Source organism: Pezoporus flaviventris, unplaced genomic scaffold (assembly GCF_033815535.1).
Source record: "Pezoporus flaviventris isolate CSIRO_AGI_PZ_B2104156 unplaced genomic scaffold, CSIRO_AGI_Pfla_v1 ptg000097l, whole genome shotgun sequence".
NCBI lineage: Eukaryota > Metazoa > Chordata > Aves > Psittaciformes > Psittacidae > Pezoporus > Pezoporus flaviventris.
The window spans coordinates 3,810,962-3,831,502 of NW_026892645.1; the positions used below are offsets into that span (position 1 = coordinate 3,810,962).

The 20,541-nt window shown below is 46.0% G+C and overlaps 1 long non-coding RNA gene across 1 annotated transcript; it reads right to left on the reverse strand.

Annotated features, from left to right (window-relative positions):
* Positions 1-4,560: 4,560 nt before the first annotated feature.
* LOC133281329 (uncharacterized) lies at positions 4,561-20,419 on the reverse strand. Its single transcript, XR_009747479.1, has 2 exons — positions 20,388-20,419; positions 4,561-4,935 (listed from the first exon to the last, which is right to left on the reverse strand). It is a non-coding gene; the product is annotated as an uncharacterized LOC133281329 (long non-coding RNA).
* Between the last annotated feature and the right edge of the window lie 122 nt (positions 20,420-20,541).

The following is a 20,541-nucleotide window of genomic DNA, read 5'->3' on the forward strand; positions in this document are numbered from 1 at the left end:
TCAGGCTTGTTGAAGCAATAAACCAATAACTAGCTTGCTCCTGGAATAAACTACTTTGTATACGGTGCATACACACAGACAAGCACACAGGAGAGCGCTGGTGAGTCTAGCATGCAGGCTGAGAACCTGAATTAGCCAAGTGCCTTGAGTTTCTAACAGTAATTCAACTTGTGAAGCAGCTTCTGTTTCCAGCCCAGAAGTTTATTCAAGTTAAGAAAACACATCCTCAGATTAAAAAAGAGTATTGCACCACTGTCAATTTTCAGACATTGCCATCAGGAAAAAAAAATTACATTTCAGGCTGACGAGCGACTAATCAAGGCAAGTGAAACGGTGCTGCAATAAATTACTCCACAGCGAAATAAACCACACAAACAGACCGATGATAATAAATGTAAATTATTTCTCTGAAGAAATTTTCTTGGTATATGAGTAATACGAACCATCAGGAAGGAGTCTTCCTTAACATTAATTACAGAAAATGACAAGTGAGCTGATGACTGCGAAGGCTCATTATCTGAGAACATATTCACAACTTTGCAATTTGCGCGAGATGTACTCGGGCTAAATTAATCTCCCTTCTTTGCATGAGCCTCTTCTAATTTTCATGTTATTAACAGGTTTGCAGTATCACTCAGTGCTTGTCACTCTAATCAGGTTTCGGCATGTTCGCAAAAGCGAAGTGTCATTTATAAGGATAAGCCCTCATAATGGCGCTCTCTTTCATGTGGAGAATTCTACAAGGTTGCTTTTAATAAGGTCCTTTAATCATCTCCCTTTGCTCAACTTTTGGCCCCTCTGTTTTTTCATGAAGAGTCATTAAAAGACTTTGAAGTTCATCAAGGATGAAAAATTCATGACATTGTTGCAGGGAAAAGGCCAAAGGATGGAGGGATGCGACTGGGCACAGCAGCGGGACAGGAGATGGCCTTTCCATAGGCTGTGGGACATCCTAAGGCTGAGCCCATGATCAGATGCTCTCCCACATCCAGCTCTCACAGGTGCTCCCTGGCTCCTCTTTCAAAACTGCTGAATATTCAGAGCTGGAGGTAGGCAAGGGGTTGCCTCCATCAGCAACAGTCTGCAGGCAGCAAAGGCAGCAGCATCCTCCCTCCACTCTTGGACCGAGTCATGGCATAGGATCATTACCGGCAGTGCCACCATAGGGATAACCCTCACAGGGGGATCGGTGCATCCCGGCATCCCCCCTGGGCTGACTCAGCCCTCAGCATCAGCCCAGCACCGACACCCTGGGGATGAACCAGTGGAGGGAAGATGCTGGCAGAAGGGATGGTTTGGAGGAAATCAATACCCCTGCGAGCAGGAGCAGCGGCAGCGGCAGCAAGGCACGTGGCGCTTTAGAGGGGAGCGTTAATCAAAGGCGACGTTCCTCTAGGTCTGCGGTATGGCTGGGCTGTTTGAGGTTAACCTTATTCTTCTTCTGTGATTTGATAACACTGGACTGGTGTTTATGCTGAAGCTTTTGAACACAATGGAAGGAGGGGGAGAACTTTATTAAATTTTTGAAATTCATTTAAGCGGGGCTAGCGTAATGAATTGCCAGATCTTGTGTGCACATTGTCCCCGGAAGCAACAATAATTTAGGTGGACATAAACCAATATGTAGATTAAAAATGTTTAAGCCAAGTGTCGTAAAATATATAAAAACATAAGGCAGAATTAACATATCAAAGTTTAGCATTATAAGTAATGACGGGTCAGATATAAGGTTATGTCTGCAAAATTGCATTTCAATATAATAAATCCATTCAAACTCTGTCCAGAGACACAAATTGAATCTATAGACGAAGCAACTGCAATCCATTGAATGTTATGAAGTATTCAAGTGAAAACAATGCATTTAGAAAAGGAAATTGAGTATATTTTAAATATACAGGTGCTTGGAACTTCCATATAGCATTATGTTCATACAGATTTGTATACACTGCATACACAGCCTACTTTTGACAAAGTCCTCAAAATGATGAATTTCTGATGGAAGACTTGATATTGCAGCAGATCTGTTATGCACCGCTTATCCTGTAACACAAACCATTAATAATAATCACACTCCCCACTGTACCGAGCTCTCTCGTTAGGGTTTCAAAGCTTTTGCAACTCCACACACCCCAGAAGGATGCTGCTGCAGGCAAGGACCATGAGGGCCAGCCCAGCCCTGGGGACACACACTGTCACCATCCCCATACAGGTCCGTGGCTCTGTGTGCGCTCTCAGCCCTGCACTCCAGCATCATTTTATGATTCTGTGATCTCCTTTCTCTACCTGCATCTCAGCTCTCTGGAGTAGCTTTTTCCTCCCTTGCTTTCCTGCAGCCAAACTTTCCCAAATGCCAGACACTTTGTGCCTCCATCCTCCATCCCAGAGGGAGCACACTAACAAGCACAGCCAGAACACTATAAGCCACAATGTCTTATAGATATTTGATAGAAGTACAGCCCTTCTCGAGCTGCATTAACACGCTACTGAGGGTTATTAGTGCTAATAACACCCTGTAAGAAGTGAGCACAGGCACTAGAACACAGACATTCCTGCCCCATCTCGTTCTGTGTCTGAGGGCAGGGGGAGGCTGCCCATGCCCCCCCCCCAACAGTCCTGCCCAAATACCCACCCCGTGGACTGGGGTGTACATGGGTGGGGAGCATGGCAAGGGGAGGCAGAGGTGCTGCCATGACATCTCAGAGCATCCCTAGCCACAGCAAAGAGATAGAGAAGGCTCTTCCCTGCTCCCTGTGGGCTTGCCAGGATGCTCCCATAGCCAAGATCTCTGGCTTTATGACCAGTGAAGGCTGATCATGTTCAGAGGTGGCAAAGCAGACAGGGGAAAGGATGTAAGGAGTCCTCTCCATGGCTCTGGCAAGGCAAGGACCAGAGGAGCAGCAACTGGTGATTCCTGGGCACAGGATAACTCTGGCAGCAAGGCCTCGAGAGCGGAGATTAAAAGGTGCTTTTGGGAGCTCACGTGATGGGGAACGCAGACTTTAATAGACATGTTCATCTTTCAGCAGTGTGTTTTGCATGTAATAATGTCAGCACACTTCTCATTCTGGCAGAAATTCCACAGATAATTGGAAAGAAGTAAAAATGAAAACATTAGAATTTGCCATGTCATATGTTAACTTTTTATTATTGTATGATGCCAATGGTCCACTGACAGATGCTGTGTTATTAACATTTGATTAAAAATCACTTCAGGTCTAAAGCAGCCTGTTCAGAAGAGAACATCTTGACAAGCCTGGTGGTTTGTGATTGACAATTAATAACATTCTGTGTGTCACAACATAGATAGTGTGACTTATTGGTGCTGGTGTAATGCAACACTTTTCATCTGAGCCCTTCAAACTGGTACATAGAAATAGGAGAGAAAGAGCCTAATTCAGCTGCCTTTGATTATAAACATAACAGAGCTAGTGTGGATCTCCATCCTTTGCCCAGAGCGGACTGATAGTGCTCAGCAGGACAGATTCATCCCTCATCCCACTGTCCTCTACAATGGAAAGGACTTTGCCATCATGTTACACCACCAAACTTCTGTGCAAAACCTCAGCATCAAACTACACAGCCACAGCAGTTACTTACAGCAGACAACTACAAAACTGGATATTTAACAAAGAATAGAAGGAAAGTTGTGACATTTTCTTTGCTATTAAACCAATTTGTACCTGGGAAAGATGATAGGGCAGTCCTCTGAGGTTTGGCTGGGGACTCTACTGCATGCTACAAGAAATGAGATCCAGTGTCTGCACATTAGTAGTGAAATTCATTAAAAAGATGTACATTTTCTTCTTTGGCTGAGGTCTGGAATGTTCCATTTTAACTGCCATTGCTCCAGCAAAGGGGAGAATCTGACAAGCTTTGATTGGGCTCTATTTTGAGATAGAGGCTTTTGCAGCCCTGACCACGTTTATATCCACAGACATTACTGTGGATTCAAGTGCTGCACCACAGTGAGCAGAAACCCAGGCAACTCCAGTGAGGAGCAACCTAAACCTCTGCAAATCCCACAAACCCGGTCCAAACAGGCCCTTGCTCTCTCGCTACTTATTGAAAACCCCTTACCCAATGCTACAGGGCAATGCAGTCTCTGCTCAGCAGCAGCCACAGCAACTTCTGCTGATGGAGCAGCACCAGTGCTGCTCAAAGGTCCCTTCACACAGAGTTGGACATAAAACAGTTTTCATGGATGGGCTACTCAAGAGACTTAGGGTTTTGCTCCCATAGGAGCAGCTGAGATGTAGCAGGGACCATGCCCCTCTGTGGCTGTGCATCACTGTCCTGCAGCAGCCTGTGCCTCCACTGCAGCTTTGGCCTCCATTCTGCCAACCCTCCCACCATGGGCACTGCTCTTGGCTTCTACAAACAACCAAGACCCCACCATCACCAAGGTACCATTCAAGCAAGGCTTGCTGTGCCATACAGAGCACGGTTGCAGCTACATACTGAAGCAATGCAAACACTTCCCCAGCCCTAATGCAGTAAGCAGGGGAAATAATTACAGATTTCCAAGGTTCAACAGGGAATACTTCTGAGAAATGCGTCCTCCACTGGGAGTTTCATAACCATTTAATCTAATTTTTCTTGATGTTTTGATCTTCCTTTTAAACAAGGCATTTGTCATTAGCTTTCAAGGAGACAAGTTGCTAATACATTACACTCTTAAAAGGCCCACAGTTAGTGTCAATGTCTTCTGATGGCTGTTCACTAACAGTACATGAAAGAATTGCCAGTGTCAGTTCCCCTCCACTTGGCTGCAACAGCAACAGCAGCACAGTCCCCTCCCAGCAGCACAGCCTGGTCCAGGGGGCACAAGGTCCAACTTCTGCCTTATCCCTTCCACCCTTCCTATCGAGAGCACTTTTCATGGTGCTTTTACCACCTACGTTGTGCTGAGATGGTTCTGGGTGCTCCTGACTATTTCTAAGTGGACATAAAGCCGAGGTTTATTAGGAAAAGGAAGCATAAGAATAAATCCTCTCGCAAAGAATTCCCGTTCTCCCACCCAGCTCCAAAGGGTGAATTTCACCCCTAAGGAGGATGAGTGCCTCTGGCTCCATCTCAGCTAAAGTCAGCTCTGTCAGCCTGGGCAGAGGCAGGGGAGGATGCACCTCAAATCTCTGCTTCCTCTGCTCTTTAAGGAGTGTGAACAAAGCACATGGAGCAAATATTTTTCTTACTTCTTGGATGACATAACTTCCATATGAAATAATAATGAACCAATAAATTACAAGGAGCTAAACAACCAGAAGAATATGTACATGGAGTTTGGACTATTTATAAATGAATAAATCATTCATGATTTATAAACTTCATGTAGCTAAATGCATCATTTACTAAACTCCAATGCATTTCACAACATACCCACCTCTAACTAGCTGGTTTTTAGAGCAGGCACGCATCTTCATGGAAAGATCAGTTGATCCGTGTATTACAGAGATTGGCAAGACTCAGTCACTGCAGCATCAACAACAGAAGCAGCACATCTATGGCAATTTTCAGTATTAGCATCTTTGTAAAACCCCATGGGGCAGCAGCCCCTGATTTTCCAGGCAGTTCCTGAGAGGGGACTGGACCTGAAGGAGCTGGCACCCCTGCACTCAACAGGAGCAACCCAGGCTCCGGGCAGGGCAGAGCCACCCTCAGCCCATCAGCAAAGACCAGCAAGAGGTGTCAAGTCCAGGGACAGATGATTCTTACAGAAGTGGTTGAGTTTAAAAGTCTGAATTAAGGCTTCCCTGCTGAAGACCATGAGCTGTGCTGCCTCTGAAGAGGGTATCTGCTGCCTTGCAGCTGCACCCATGGAGGGGCTCACCCTTCATTATGCATGATGCGCAGCCATCTCCTGTGCTCTCCTCTGACACAGTGTCACTTCTCCCTAGCTGCATGTCTGTTTTTAAACGAGATAATGCTGAATAATGCATAGCAGGTACATACTTTTTGACAAAGAGTCATTCCACTAAAGTGTTTTTTAATTGGGAAGCATCACAGATATTTCCAAGTGCCCAGGAGCTGCTGGAATACCTAATGCTGGGGTAGGCAGCAGCAACCCCTGCAACATCAGAAAATCTAGTTTGCCTGTCTTTTAACACACGGCTTTTCTTTCTATACCTTGTGTTGACTTGCCAGCACTAGAAATACAAAAGACTTCCGCTACCATGCTCACAAGCAAGCTTCACACATGGACAGCTAAGGATGGGTTCAGCGCTGCTGCTCAGATACACAATCCAGGAGGAGGATGCAGGTGTTCGGGAGGCAAAGACGCAGCTCTGCTGCTATGCAGGGGCCTAGAGCCATTAGACAGCCTTCACTGACCAAAGCCTCCACGCTCTGGGGTCTCACCTCCCAACAGCACAAGTTCTGTCAAGATTCCCACACAGGCTGGCAGGGAATGCTGCACAGGAGGGTTTGCCTCCATCCCGTGGTACCCAGGATGCGACAGCCACAGTGGCGTTAGTCACAGAGGAGCCTCAGCGCCCTGGTGCTTCTGGTTTTAAGCCCTGTACCTGTCATATGGTAATTAATGGGTGTGGGATTTCTTTTGACAGGAATTCAATGGCCTGGAACAGACTTTGTGCCAGTCTTTCATGCCTGAGGCAAAGTGCTTACTAAGTAATTTTATGGATACCAAGCTCAAGCATTTTACTGCTAGCACTTTGTTTGCCTTAGTTTGTAAAAGGCAGGGCCTTACCTCTCCCACAGTGACTAAACTAAACTTCAGCTCCAGAAAACCTGCCTTTCTCCCAAAAATGTTTTTCCCTGTATTAACCCTGGGGAGCAAGCTGGATCTGAGCAGAGGAAATTGCTGCAGGTGCAGGGGGGTGGCAAATCCTCCCCTTAGGCAGGGAAGAGACCCGAGGGCAGAGGTTGCATCACACCTGAGGCTGCTGCTAAGCCTCTTTGCTCCTAAAACATCAGGAAACCACCTGCAGGACCCTCAGGGCAGCAGCTTGTGCATCAGGCAGCTTCCCACATTAGGTTTGCAGACGTTTTCCATGAGCCAGGGCTGGAATCACACCCATTCCCATGCTTCTGCCAGGGTGGGAATTGCATGGAGGCCATCACAACCTGCTGGTAGCAAGCTACCATCCTTCCACCATGGCACGTCCTGCTCACCCCGTGACTGATAGAAATTTAAAGACAAGAGGCACAGACCCAGGGCTGCCACCAGATGCGGCCAAGGTGGCTTCCTGCACATTGAGCCCACTGCAGGGGTGGAGGGGCTGCCAGAGACCTCGGGAACCTCAGAGCATCGAGGAGAGGGCAGGGTGCACTCAGCAGAGAAATATCTAACAGTAAACAGAATATTGTTTTATATGAAACCATTAAAAAGGTCCCCGAGGGCAGCCCTAAGTATATATTATATTTTACTCTGAATCCCTGTTTTGACTTGACTTTATAACAAAACCATGTTTTCTGTATTTAAGCAGATGCAGTAAAGGAAAGGTCGTGACTGGTGCTGACATGGAAATCTCATTTGGCTCATGGGTCCCCTTAGGGTCTTTATGCTGTGTGGTACTTTAAACATATTTCAAAGTACAACACTAAATGTCATTCTTTAATAGACAGAGGCATTCCAAGTGTTTCTCAAATTTCCTTGGAAAGTGCTTTCCTGAAGCCAAGGGCTCAGCGCTGGTCTGGTTCACACCCCGCACAGGGAGGTGGCTCCATTGCAGCACCACTCTGAGAGCACTAAGAGCCACATCTACCACATGTCTTGGAGGTAATTTAGCCTGGCAGCAGCTCCTTGCAATAGCTGGGAAATAGGAGAAATTGCAGGAAAGAGAAAAGAACCCAAATCTCTTTGACACATTTGCCATATTTTGAATTAATTCCCATCTTTCCCATTCCTCATCCAATTCCTCACATTCATTCATCAGCTCTTTGGGGACCTTGAAGAGTTATTTTTACTCTTTGGGGGGTTTGGAAGTGCTTAAGGTCTGACGCAATCTGTACAAGTCACTACTGCCCCATCCCCAATTCTGAAGCCTCTTGAAAGAGCAGTGAGATCATATTGTGCTGCCAGGCTCAAGATGCCATGAGGATGAGGAGCCAGCCAGATGGCCTGGAAATTTACTTGATTTTCAGAGAATCAATTTCATTAATTTCTTCAACAAACAAGGAATTTACTGATGAATCAGAGGGATCGATGCTGGTCAGGAGGACCTGAACTCAGTGAATGACTTCTGCCTTAAGAAGCTAAGGCACTGAAAAAGTTAAATTCATCTTGAGAATTAAATGGGACTTTCTTTGGAAATGGCTATTTTCATTTACAGTTTCTCCTACAAAAGGATGAGACAAAAGCACTCTGTAAATCCTCAGAGACCCAAAGGTTCCTGCTCAGCCGAATACGACATTAATGGGTTGATCCCAAGCCAGAGGTTTGTTTCCCGTATTTGCACAACCAACCCCAGTATTTCCAGTTTTGTCAAGGGAATGGGGAGAAACCCAGTGACTGCAGCTCTGCCACACTGAGAGCCGTCAGCTATAGCACGTTTGCAAACAGCCTGGACAGGATCAACAGGCTCCTCTCTGCAGGGCAAGGATTTACAGTCAGTTTATGCCACGTGTACCGTATGCAAGCTTATTTTTCTCTTAGCTGCTATAAAAATTAAAGATTTAGGTATAACCTACAAAAGGTACAACCAATTTTATGTACTAGCATTTCTCTCCTATGATCAGGGCATAAATCCAGCTTTTTCAGCATGTCTATAAATTACTCTGTACCAACAGGGCAGCTGCAGGTCAACTAAGCAAAGCCACATAAACCTCTTATAACTTCTTGCTGTGGCTATCCTTACCATAAACTTCTCACACACTCTGGGACCACTTTGTTGTCTGTCCTCACAGGCAAACACATCTCTATAGTCATTAGGAAGTTTTCTTACTTCTGATTATTTACCAGTGCTTTTTAGCTAACTGGTGGCAGCCTGCATGGAAATCGGGTCTGCCACAGCCATGTGCTGCTATTTGGGACAAAGGTGACAATGGGTTACTTGGAGCTTTAAAAAGCACTTGTGGAATCCGATCTGTTAATTCTGTTCTCTCAAAACAGAGGCAGCAGTTGCCTGCACACACAGAAGACAGGTTATTGCTGCCGTGATGCCACCAGGATTATCCCATTTTTCCCCACAGAAGCATCTCAAGAAAACTAAAGGAAAGCAGAAAAACTTGGAGAGTAGGGAATATCTCTTCACCCAAAGAGTCATCAAGCACTGGAACAGGCTGCCCAGGGAAGTGTTGGAATCACCATCCCTGGGGGTGTTTAAAAGACAGGTACATGCAGCACTTGGAACATGGGTTAGCAGGGAACTTGGCAGTGCTGAGTTAACGGTTGGACTCTATCTTAAAGAGCCTTCTCCAACCTGAAAGATTTAATGACTGTCCTCACATACCTCATTTCTTGTCATCATTGTGAAAAACTACTTTTGTAGTCTAAATGGAAGCAAATATTTGAAGTCACATGGTGCTTTCTTTGCATTAATTAGCAATTTACTGAATAAATATTGCTGTGTAAACCAACAATCAGTATCTTGTAATTAAAAGCCTGTTCATGTTTATCTGTAATCTTTCCCCGAAGATAAAGCCCTCTGAAAACCAGTTTACAGATGATTCCAAAATGGGAAAATGTCAGTGTAAAGAAACTCATTGAAATAAGTAAAACACTGTCATCAGGTATGCGATGCGCCAGAACAATCCAACTAACCTCATGCTCATCTTTAAGCCTTTGGGATGCAGACTGAGAGGAGCAAGTGTTGGTATTGGGCAGGTTACTGGAGGTACATGCTGCAGATACCTCATACACTGCAGTGACTTTATTGCTCCCAGCCTGCCCAGGAATGGGTCTCCCCAGTGAATGCTCACTCCCTCTTGGGTACACATCCAGCACAATGTTATCACAAGCTCTGTTCATGCAGGTAAATCCCTGAACATTTGCAAATACATCCGTGCCCTACTGAGTATACAAACAGCTGCACTCACAGCTTTCAAAGGGTAAACTTTAGGAGATCCTTCTACATTTCTACAGTGAATTTCCCCCAGTGGAAAAATTCCTGATCTTCATTAATAGTTAAAAAGGAAAGCACTGGGAATTCTCGGAAGAATATGAGACATGAGGACAAATTGGTCTCTGGGGTAGTCATTGAACTCCGCTGAGTTACACCAAAGACATGATTCTGAGGCTTCTTCCGCTGATTAAAAGTGAGGGTAAAGACCAGACTTATGAGCCCGTCCCTGGCATTTTCCTCACCTGGGACTCCCCAAGGGATCTCTTGCTAGCTCACAAGTATTAGGCCAGCATGCCTGCTCTCTCTGCCCAGCAGGGGGGTCAGTCTCTGATCTGCCGTCAAGCCTGGGCCCGTTGTAGGGGTCTTATTTACCTATTGGAGAATAAACGCCAGCCCTTAGCAGGTAAAGGACCTGTGACCATCCTCCTGTCCATCCCCTTAGCCCCAGTTCCCATCTCTGCAAGCTGGGGACAGCCAGAGAAACCCCCACTGAAGTCTGACACTGAAGTGTGTGAATGAAAACTCCAATGTGTTTAAATGTTAGCAGCAAATACTTCCTATCTATTTATAAATCTAATCCTATGTTTTTTTTATATACTTAGACGTGTTACTCTGCTCTTATGCATTTGCATACCTGTGAAAAAGCCCTTGGGGGGGGGGGGGGTTCCTCTGCTTTTCCTCAGGTACAAGTTACCCTTGGCTCACAAATGTCTTTGAGACCTCACTGTATGGGCAACCACCACCAAGGGGGCAAAGGCTCAGAGGGTATTATCGAACCCATAAGGAAAATCAGGGCAGTGCTCTCTCCAGCTCTTAAACACATGAGATTGCTCACTCCAGTTCTTATAAACTGAATGATGTGTCATGAATCTAAAAAGGTGGAGCTAAGATTAAAAATGGTCTGCCTTAGCTTTAAGAAATGTATTCCAAAGGCACAGTATAATGAATGGAGTCATTTGGATCCAGCAGTCACTTTGTTCTTGTTGAAAGGGAAGCATGCTCTAGTGTTTGTGCAATTAGACAAATACCTTTAGGACTGTTCCATGTTATTTCCAAATGTGGAATCTCCATCCCTGCACTCTTAACACACTGCTTCCTCACAGGTTTCCTCCTAGGGTACTCACCTTCTACTAGTTCATGTTTTGCAGAGTCAGGCCATAAACCCCTCATGTTCTATAGAGGTCATACATCAGTGAAAATAAAGATTTGAGTCCAGACCCATTTTCTGTTTGAGCCACAGCCTGTTGCCAAAGCTCACAAAGACTTCAGCCTCCAGATTTCCCATGGTCAAACAAGACGAGGTCTGAGTGGCATTAAATATCACTTCTGCACTGCACACATTTTTTTTCACGTAGAGTGTCAGAAGTGGATAAACCCCCGATGCTCTGGGTACCTAAAGCACAATACAGCTTCTACTGAAGGGACCTTCCGGGACAGGAAGCCAGTGCACTGTTAAAGATTAAAACCCAGCCGTCTGCTTTTATGCTTGAGAGTCCTTCGTGACTCCCCGGTGACATCACATTCATCTCACTGTATTTGAAAAATGCATTTAAATGTCAAAACTAAAGTACCCAAACAACAGCTCCTTAGCACACTAACTGTTAACACATTGCTTAGCCAAACGCCTTCCCCAAGACATATGGGACCGACTCCATCCATAAAATATACCACAAGTAACACACAAAGTCCCAGAGGAAATAAATACTCTCTGCCATACCCCGACCCGGTTTTTCCTCCCAAAACACACCGGAGGACAAGTTTCAGTGCAGGCATGGACATCAATTCCAAATCGCAAATACCTTCCTGCAGCACTGCACCTTCTCACTGCTGAGGAGACGCTCCCAGCCTAAAGCTGCAAGGCTGTAGTTCCCAGTGGGAATGCATTCCCATCATTAAGCCCCATTCTGCAGGAGACCCACAGCTTTTTAGCTCAGATGAAAACAAAGGTTTCTGACAGCTAACCCTTGCAGCTGCCCACCCCAGAAGTGCTCCCAGGCCAACAACAGAGCACTGATGTGTGCCTGCTATCAGGTTCCCTTGGTGGTGCCTTGTTCTTACAGCATCCTTGGGCCAGGACAAAGACCTGAACAACTTGCTCTGCCCCACACCAGCCCTGCTCTCAGCAGAAGATTGGACTAGAGATCTCCCAAAGTCCCTCCTAAACAAAGTCAACCTCTTCTTACCACACAAGTTATTCTGGTGTTATGGAAAGGTTTAAGCCTCACTCAATTTAAGCAGCTTGCTCTCAGCTCAGAGACGAGACCTAAAGACCCTTTCTGAGCTGGTATGGGTGTTGGTAAGCCAGGCACATAAGCCACACCATGTTCCTGAGCAACCCAACACCACAGCATCTGACAGCAACGCAGAGGATGCTGCTCAGCCACCTTCCATCAGCAGCTCAGAATCAGGGCTTGGTGGGTACATCCCTGGTGAGGGCACTGGGTATATAGTTACTGCCAAGGCCCCATGCTGGGTGTGCTGCATCCCAATTGAAACAGAACTGCTCAGATCAATGAGCTCAGTAATTTACTTCAGACCAACCTAATCAGAGCAAGGTAAGAGAGAGGCAACTTTGCAAAATGTAAATGAACTTGAAGCCAGAGATACAAGTAATGGGAATTCAATGGCAGCCTGTAAGAGCAGCAGAACACTTAGCTGCCCTTAATTCCAACTGCTTGGAACAGGGGAAGCCCAGTTTTCCATGGCACCGCTGAGGGAGCCCTGGCTCTTTTTCAGAGAGGAGCAGTTAGGCCTTCATAATGGACTGCAACTTCTTAGAATAATTTAATTTTTTTCCTACTGTTACGATGCCAGAATTTCAATCAGACAAACCCAGATAATGGATTTCTTTCGTTGGGCATGTTACATAAATTGCATATTCAAGTACTATAAAATATTTGTAACAGACAGGTACTTTTCTAAATTGGGTCTGACAGTAAGCAATAGTGACTGGAATATTTATGTGATGGCACCTATGCAGTGAGGCAAAAGGCAGAGTGTGGGACTATGTATGTGCCAGCAGGAATTCCAGGCAGAGATTTCCAGCTTTCTGCCCCCACTGCACTGAGATCCCTGACCAGCTGAGGCTGTGGTCTTCATCATGAGGGAGCTTTACCAAAGCCTATCAAGCCCAGAGAGCTCTACAGCAGACATTTGGACAGATTCTCCCTCCTTTCCTTCTTCCCCTTTGCTAAGTCTTTATCACAGCATAGTTATTTTGAATCATGGAGCTGATTCCACACCTGGAAACAGCATCACTGCTTCTTTGGACCAAGCACAGAGCTGGCCACAGCCATGCTCTGCTCAAGGGCTTTGTTTCTTCCCTTTAAATGCCCTCACAGCAGGGATACTGGAGAATACCCTTTCGCTTCTCTGGGCATCAAGTGTTTGGAGACATATTCACCAAACACCCCAGCTCCACCATGATTTGACTGTATGGTGACAACACTGTTAACCCGACTTGCTTCTCCCACCCATCACCGTCCCAGGCTGTTCCAGCATAATGCAGCCTCCACATAAAGCCCTGTGTTTAACCCCCATGAGATGCTCTGCCCAGTCCTCTGGTCCCTGGGGGCAGGATCTGCCACGGCCAGCACGGCCCCAGCTTGCAGGGCTGGAAGGATGCTCCTTGTCCAGTGCAGTGCCCCCAGCTCCTGCTCCATTGACTGAGACAGAACACTCATTTCAGTAACATTCTCTTGACAATCACAGTTGGCAGGTCCGTACTTTGCTATTTACAATTAAAATATTGTATTGATACAAATAGGCTCTGGCAGCCGCTTCAAGAGGTTTTTAATTGAATGATTATTGTATTAAATAACTGTTTTTAATGGAGCATGAGCTTGCTTAAATAACGACTGTGGAGCTGTTGAGGGTCAGGAGGATTTCATAGGTATTTCTGGCTTTTCACAAGTGAATATTCATGTCTTGCCACAAGAAGGATTTCCTGGCTGATCATTGAGGGTTGCAGGTAGATGCTTCCAGCATCTTGGCTGTGCTGGAGCCAGGACCCCAAACTTGCCACAAGTGGTGGCGCAGGCACCCTGAGGAGCAGCTGAATCACCCAGCCTTAACACACCCTGACCCACAGCCGCTTCTGCCAGGACGTCTCTATCCATCCTGTCATTAAAAACTTCTTTTGTACAGACATCTCCATCTATCTCCTTTCAACAACAGCTCACATCAACTTGTATTACACATGAACAACAGAAGCAAACAGGAAGATGAACCCTCCAGCAGGAGCAGGATTAATCACAGATAATAATTGCCATACCAAGAGATAATGCTTCCAGCAGATCAGCCTTGCCTCCTAGCTCCCAGGCAAAGGGGACCTATGGAAACCAGGGGAAGCAGCAGTTCATCTTAGCATGAACCCCCCACCATTTGTTAAATCAGTGAATCCAGATTACATGATGTATCAGATCAGAAACACAGCACCAAGCCAGCAAATCCTCAGCCTTACACAATGCTGTATCCCTTTAACCTTCTGGTCCCACTCAGATCTGCACCCTCACATCTGCTTGCACTTACCAAGGACTTCTGAGCAAGGGCCCATTTTATTTACTGAGCTCCAAAACCTTACAAACTGCAGCCAAATACCCTTTAGGAGGCAGTAACAGGGCCGGCAGAACACGTCCGACCAGCAGCATGGTATTTCACACCTAATGAGCCACAATTCCCAGCAGGGAGCATCACTGCAGTGCAAGACAGGACCCCCATGCACATGCACCTCTGCACCCATTGGTACCCAGGTGCCATCAGCAGAGCCCCAGGGAAAAGGGATCCTGATGTTTATACTGCAACCCTCATGAAGCATCCCTGCACAGGCACAGGGCCAGCAAGGAAAAAAGCTCCATCACCCCAGGGTTCACTGTAGAAGCAGCCACCACAAGCCTCCTCCTCTGCATGCCAAGGCAGGCTTGCTTAATTACTCTCCCAGCTTATGCAGCCATGTGACAGCTATGTGCTCTATTGGTTTATTGCCTCCATTAAGGCTCCAATAACTTAACAACAGATCAATAAACCATTATCACCCTCCAGCCTTGAAAATCCAGTCACCCCCAAATCCACCCAGCTCTGATGAGTTCACAGTTTCTCATCACTAAAGAGCCAAGGCCATTTGTTAGAAGAGTCTGTGCTGTCAAAACACCCCTTCCTGCAGTGGAGGGTGGAAAAGGGGCTCTCCCCACCGACACCAGCATCCCCCCAAGAGACAAGTCTCCCAAGATGATGGGCCAGGTAAAAGCATTCCCTACACTCAATAGGAACGGGATGACAAAGACATCGCTCCACGAAGCCCTGTGCCCACAAGTTACCCTTTTCCCCACCCCAAAGGCAATGGGGCTCCTCCGCCATTGCCACCTGGCAGGGGTCAGGACCAAATCATCCTCAGCTCTCCCTCAGGAGGCTGACACCCTCCTTTGATTACTATAAAGATCAATATTGCTCCTTTAGCTTTAACACACCTGTACAGCTCCGACTTTGAGAGAATTTACAATCTGAAGTGCTAACAATTTACTTTGCTAAAAAATTAATTCAGCAGTTTTCCATAAATTATCTGCAGCTCAATAATAAAAATACCATTTCTACATTTGGATACTTTCCATTACCGCTCCTGTTCATCTTCAGAGGAAAATAGCTCTTTAGAAACAGTACCATCTAAAAGTACGTGCTGAAAAGCGATATTGAGTTGATACATTAGAAGAGAAAGTTGGGCTCCTTTTGTAAGAATCATACAGTTCATAATAGTCTTGAAGAAAGTTGTCTCTGAATGCAGTAATTTAGCCCTGGAAAAGTGACAAACAAATAATTCCAACTAAACTAGAGATAGAAAAGAAGTGACTTTTAATTATAGAACCTTTTTTTGATGAATTTATTTCTGACAGTTTTATAGGCTGACAAGAGAAAGTATTTTATATGCAAAAAACATTATTCACTCTCAGCTGTTAAAGCATAAAAATTGTCAAATGATTTTAATACAGTTTTAAGTTTAATGTTTATTGTCAGAAAAAAGTCCACAGCAATTACCAAGTCACATGGCCCTTAATTCTTTGTGTTTCTGACAGCAAAACCAGTAAAATATGGGGTTTGCCCAACCCTTTTACTGTACAGATTTATGACTTTTAAAAGACAGCTGTTTTTCTTATTTCACCTATAAGGAACTAAGCTTCCACCATGAGTGAATCACCCCTCTTAACCTGAGCAAGCAATTACATCCAGCTCTGCACCTACCCCTGAGCACAGAGCTGGGACTCTTGCACAATTAAGCACACTTCCCCTCCATAGGCATCCAGATTAGAGCAGTCATTTGTTGAAAGCAACAGCTTCACTTCCTAGCAAGCAGCCGCACTTCACCTAAACCCATGCTCTTCAATAGAAGAAGGCAATTTAATTCACAGCAGTTTCCCTCTGTCCCAAATCCTTTGGAAGTTCAACTATTTTTTCAAGGAAATAGAGGACATGAAAATCTGTAACTTCACCCATTTGCCAGTGGTGAGGTTCCCTCGTATCTGATGGGCTTTGAAAGAAGATCTTACTGCCTCTAGAACTGGGATTCAAATTGGGAGGCAAGGGAACTTGCATACACATACACAGGGTTTTAGAAGCAGCTCCATTTTTAATTCATCCAGAGTGTTATCAGAATCACCAACGTGGCAGATAGTGATCTGATGTGATAGCCAGAGATGCTGGAAAGCAAAGACTTTGCAGCCAAGGTACCACCACTGTGCTCTGCCAGTCCCAGGTGGGTTGCTTTATTTCGCCTATGGGAAAGCTTGTGCACAAAAGGGCATATTATGGCCTGGGAAGGCCATAAAATGGTACATAACTAATGATTTTTAATATCAGAATAATGAAACCAAGCTAAGAAATATTAATCTTTTTAAAAAATGTAAAGAACTAGGGCTCCGTTTCCATGGCAAACCACATCCTGCACATTATCTATCAATTGGGGATTACAGTGGCATGGTAAATAGAAGGGGTAAATACAGGAGAAAGGCACTGCTTTTCTGTCTGCAGAAATAACTGTGCTGACAGTGTAAAAGCATAAAAGTATTCCTTAGAACAGATAGCAAACCTCACCAAAACAGCCAGGTTTCTGTCCACTTACCCCTGTCCCTTGGCTGCCCAAGCACTGCCTCCAGCCCTGAGACCCCAGAAATCCCCCCTGTCAGCCCAAGACCCAGCATCTCTCTGCAGTAGAACTGGTTTATATCAGCAGCATAAGTGTTTGTTCTGCATCCAAATTTTTCATGTCCTTATACCCTCACCAGCCAACCTAAAAGCAAAAACCCCACCAAAAAAACCCTCCAAACTTCCAGGAGTTTGCAAGCCCTGCTATAAATAGAGCCCTAATAGGAGGCTGTAATAGGATACAATTTATTTCCAGATCTGATGGGCTGACCTTCATCATCACTCGAGGCTCTGCTTGTCATGAATTATGGGCAATTCACTCACTAGTGGAAATAAATTGTGTTACCAGTGCTCAGCGTTGTGTCCTCCACACCAGGCACGTAAATGGGCCACAGCTCCTCACCAGTGCTGCTGGGGACCAGTTTCCCACTGCATGGGTGCAAGGTCTCCTTCAGGGAGCCACTCAGCCACACTGCCGTGTCCACGAGTTATTTCTGGAGGTGCTGTGAAAGGATCCCAAGCCATGGCTGATGGGGCTGGTGCCCATCTACCAGCCAAGGACCAGCCTGAGGCACTGCTGCCCTGCAGCATCCCCAGCCACCCTTGCATGCTGTTACTTGCCTCACCCAGATCTGGTATGGATCCACCATTCCAGTTTCAGGGTCAGCTATAGGACGTGATGTGGACAAGGTGGAACAACCTGAGCATTTCTCCTGCTCTTCTTTTCATGTTGATCAAAGGGGCCTAACAGCCACTAGAAGAGTATCAGACACATGAGCACTGCAGCCACTGACTCCTGCCTTGCTCCACCCCATCTCCACACAGGTAATGAGATAGGAATCATGAGAAAAGAGGTCATGGTGTTAATCAAGGGCAGTTAAGAGAAACAAATAAAATCACTTAACACCAAGCAGAGCCATAGAAGTGTTAAAAGCAGAGGCTGGCATGGGAAGCTCTGCTAGAGCTGGGTAGCAGAGCCCTTGTGCCAGTCTGTCCCTCCTAACCACCCCCTTGCACTTCAGCATCTGCTTGTGTTGTCATACCCTGGTTAGTGGGGATAAAGCAGATGCACAGAGCACTTCTGAGAGCCTGTCACACCACCACACACAGGCCCTGCACACCTCCACAACCCCACTGCATCTCCAACAGCTAACACAAGCTTGACACCTTGCACAGGCATTGTGGTGGTGGAGAGCAAGCCTAATGAATGCATTTGGGCTCGCAATTAAGCTTGATTCTACAAGCACTCAGCAGTCAGCCCCTGTGTTTCCAGCAGCTCATTCCACAGTGCTAAATGGCTCTGAACAGTTCTGCTGGAAACAGTGGGAACCAGAGTGGATTTGGGATGTCTGAAGGTCTTTCATAGGCAGTGCTGAGTTGTGACAACACATTGCTCCCCAGGGGTGAGCAGCACAAAGAGCAAAGCAGCCTGAGGTAAAGGTGCTCCAAACAGCACCGCTCCATAGAACCACAGCCAAGGAGCCAGACCAGAGAAATCTCAAGTTTGAGATGCACAAGGACAAGCAGGAGAATAGCATTTAAAAGCTAATACGAGGATTTCTTATTAAATAAACCCTCCTCTTCATTTTGCTCTGTAACAGAACCCCGAACAAAACCAGGCTTGTGCAGAAAACGGTCTGTGCTGCATTAGGATAGGTAAAGCCATCAGAAGCTCCCCCCCACCAGCTCCCACAACTCCACCCCATGGTGAGGAGCTGCCTTCACGCAGCACAGCACACCCAGCCCCTCTGCAGGCTGTCAGGCAGGCTGGGAGTTATTGCCAAGTCCTGTATTTATAATGTGCTTGCCCATGCATATACAATAAAGGATTTCTCAAGCTATGCGGTGATGAGCTCCTGCGTAGCTCAGATTAGAGATGAGCTCGTGGTTAGCATTACACAATGAACACATCAAGCAGGAATTCATTATCCCACAGTCGAAAATGCGTACCTGGAATTCTCTTTGAAAAGGATTGCTAAAAGCCAGCAACTTTCCTCCTCCCCACAAATATTCCCAGCCCTTCTTTCTCCCTGCATGGCCTCACCCCTGCCTGCAGGGGCTCAGATGGTCAGTTTGCACCACAGAAATTCATCACAGGGAACATCCTGTATCGCAATTTATCAACAACTCATCAAGGCCCAGTCCAACAAGTGGCCAAACACACAACAAATTATAATCCACAGCATCCAAGAATAAGCCATCCATTAGCACCAGAACTCCTGTGACCCTGCCCAACACAGCTCAGCCTCTTCCATAGGGACACTGGGGCTGTCCCAGGGCAGGAGGACACAGGGAGAGCCTGCCCACCTCTTGCAAGCTCCTCACATTGAGGACACTTTGGCTTAGGCTTCCCAATACCAATTCATTATTGAGCTGGCAGCTTTGTCATTGGCCACACACAGGTGAGTTCTCACAAGCACCCTCTCCCTCCCCAGCAAACAAGCTTAGCTGCTCCCTAAAATTGAGTCCCTTTTCCAGGTCTGAATAGAAACCATAAGTAACACTTCAGCACTCCCAGCTTAGTCATGAGGAAGCCAAGCAACAGAAGCATTTTCTGCTTCTCCTGATGTAGACACAGAAAACCTCTGCAAGTCAGTGGTTCAAAGCATCATGCCTGGCTCAGGGAAAGCATCAGTGCTTCTCTGCTCCTTGAGTCAAGCCTGCTAGTGCTCAGATGACTGATGTGCTCCAGCTATTAAAGCCTAGGCAGTAAATCAAGAATTAGCCTACACAGAGTCTAAAAGGGAAAGGATTTATTAAAAGCCAGGCAGCAGGAAGAAAACAAGTTTTGCTCTATAGCTTTGTCTGTGCACAGTGCAAGGAGGAGCAAGACTACAGTAGTACAGGAGCTCAGAGAGTGAATAATTCCCATACAAAACCCCGAGTCTTTTCCCTCCTAAACACAGGTGTGTTTGAGCTCTCCTGAAAATTGCTCTGAACACAACTCCTGAAATCCCAACCACATCCACCTTTTATAGGAATACATCCACCTTTTATAGGAATACATCCACCTTTTATAGGAATGTTTTTCAACAACTTCACTCAGATCCACAGAGCAGTCAAAAAATCCAGGTTAGACAAACTTTGATGCTCTACAGGAGATTAATTGAGCTTTTTCCACACAGCACAGAGAACAGAAAGGCAAAAAGACCATCTACAAAGCATCAGATAGACATCACACCCCCCAGAAACAAAACACAAACCCAGGAGACACTGCAGGCTTCCTGCATTACATACCAGTGCAGAGCAGCCTCCAGCACAGTCCCAACTGCACAAAGAAAACATAAGATGCTCTGAGCCCCACATTTATGGGCAGCAGGTTCCCCTCCACCCCTGCAATGGGGCGGGGCCTCTGAGATAAGAGGCCCCAGGACACCCTCACCTGAAGTTA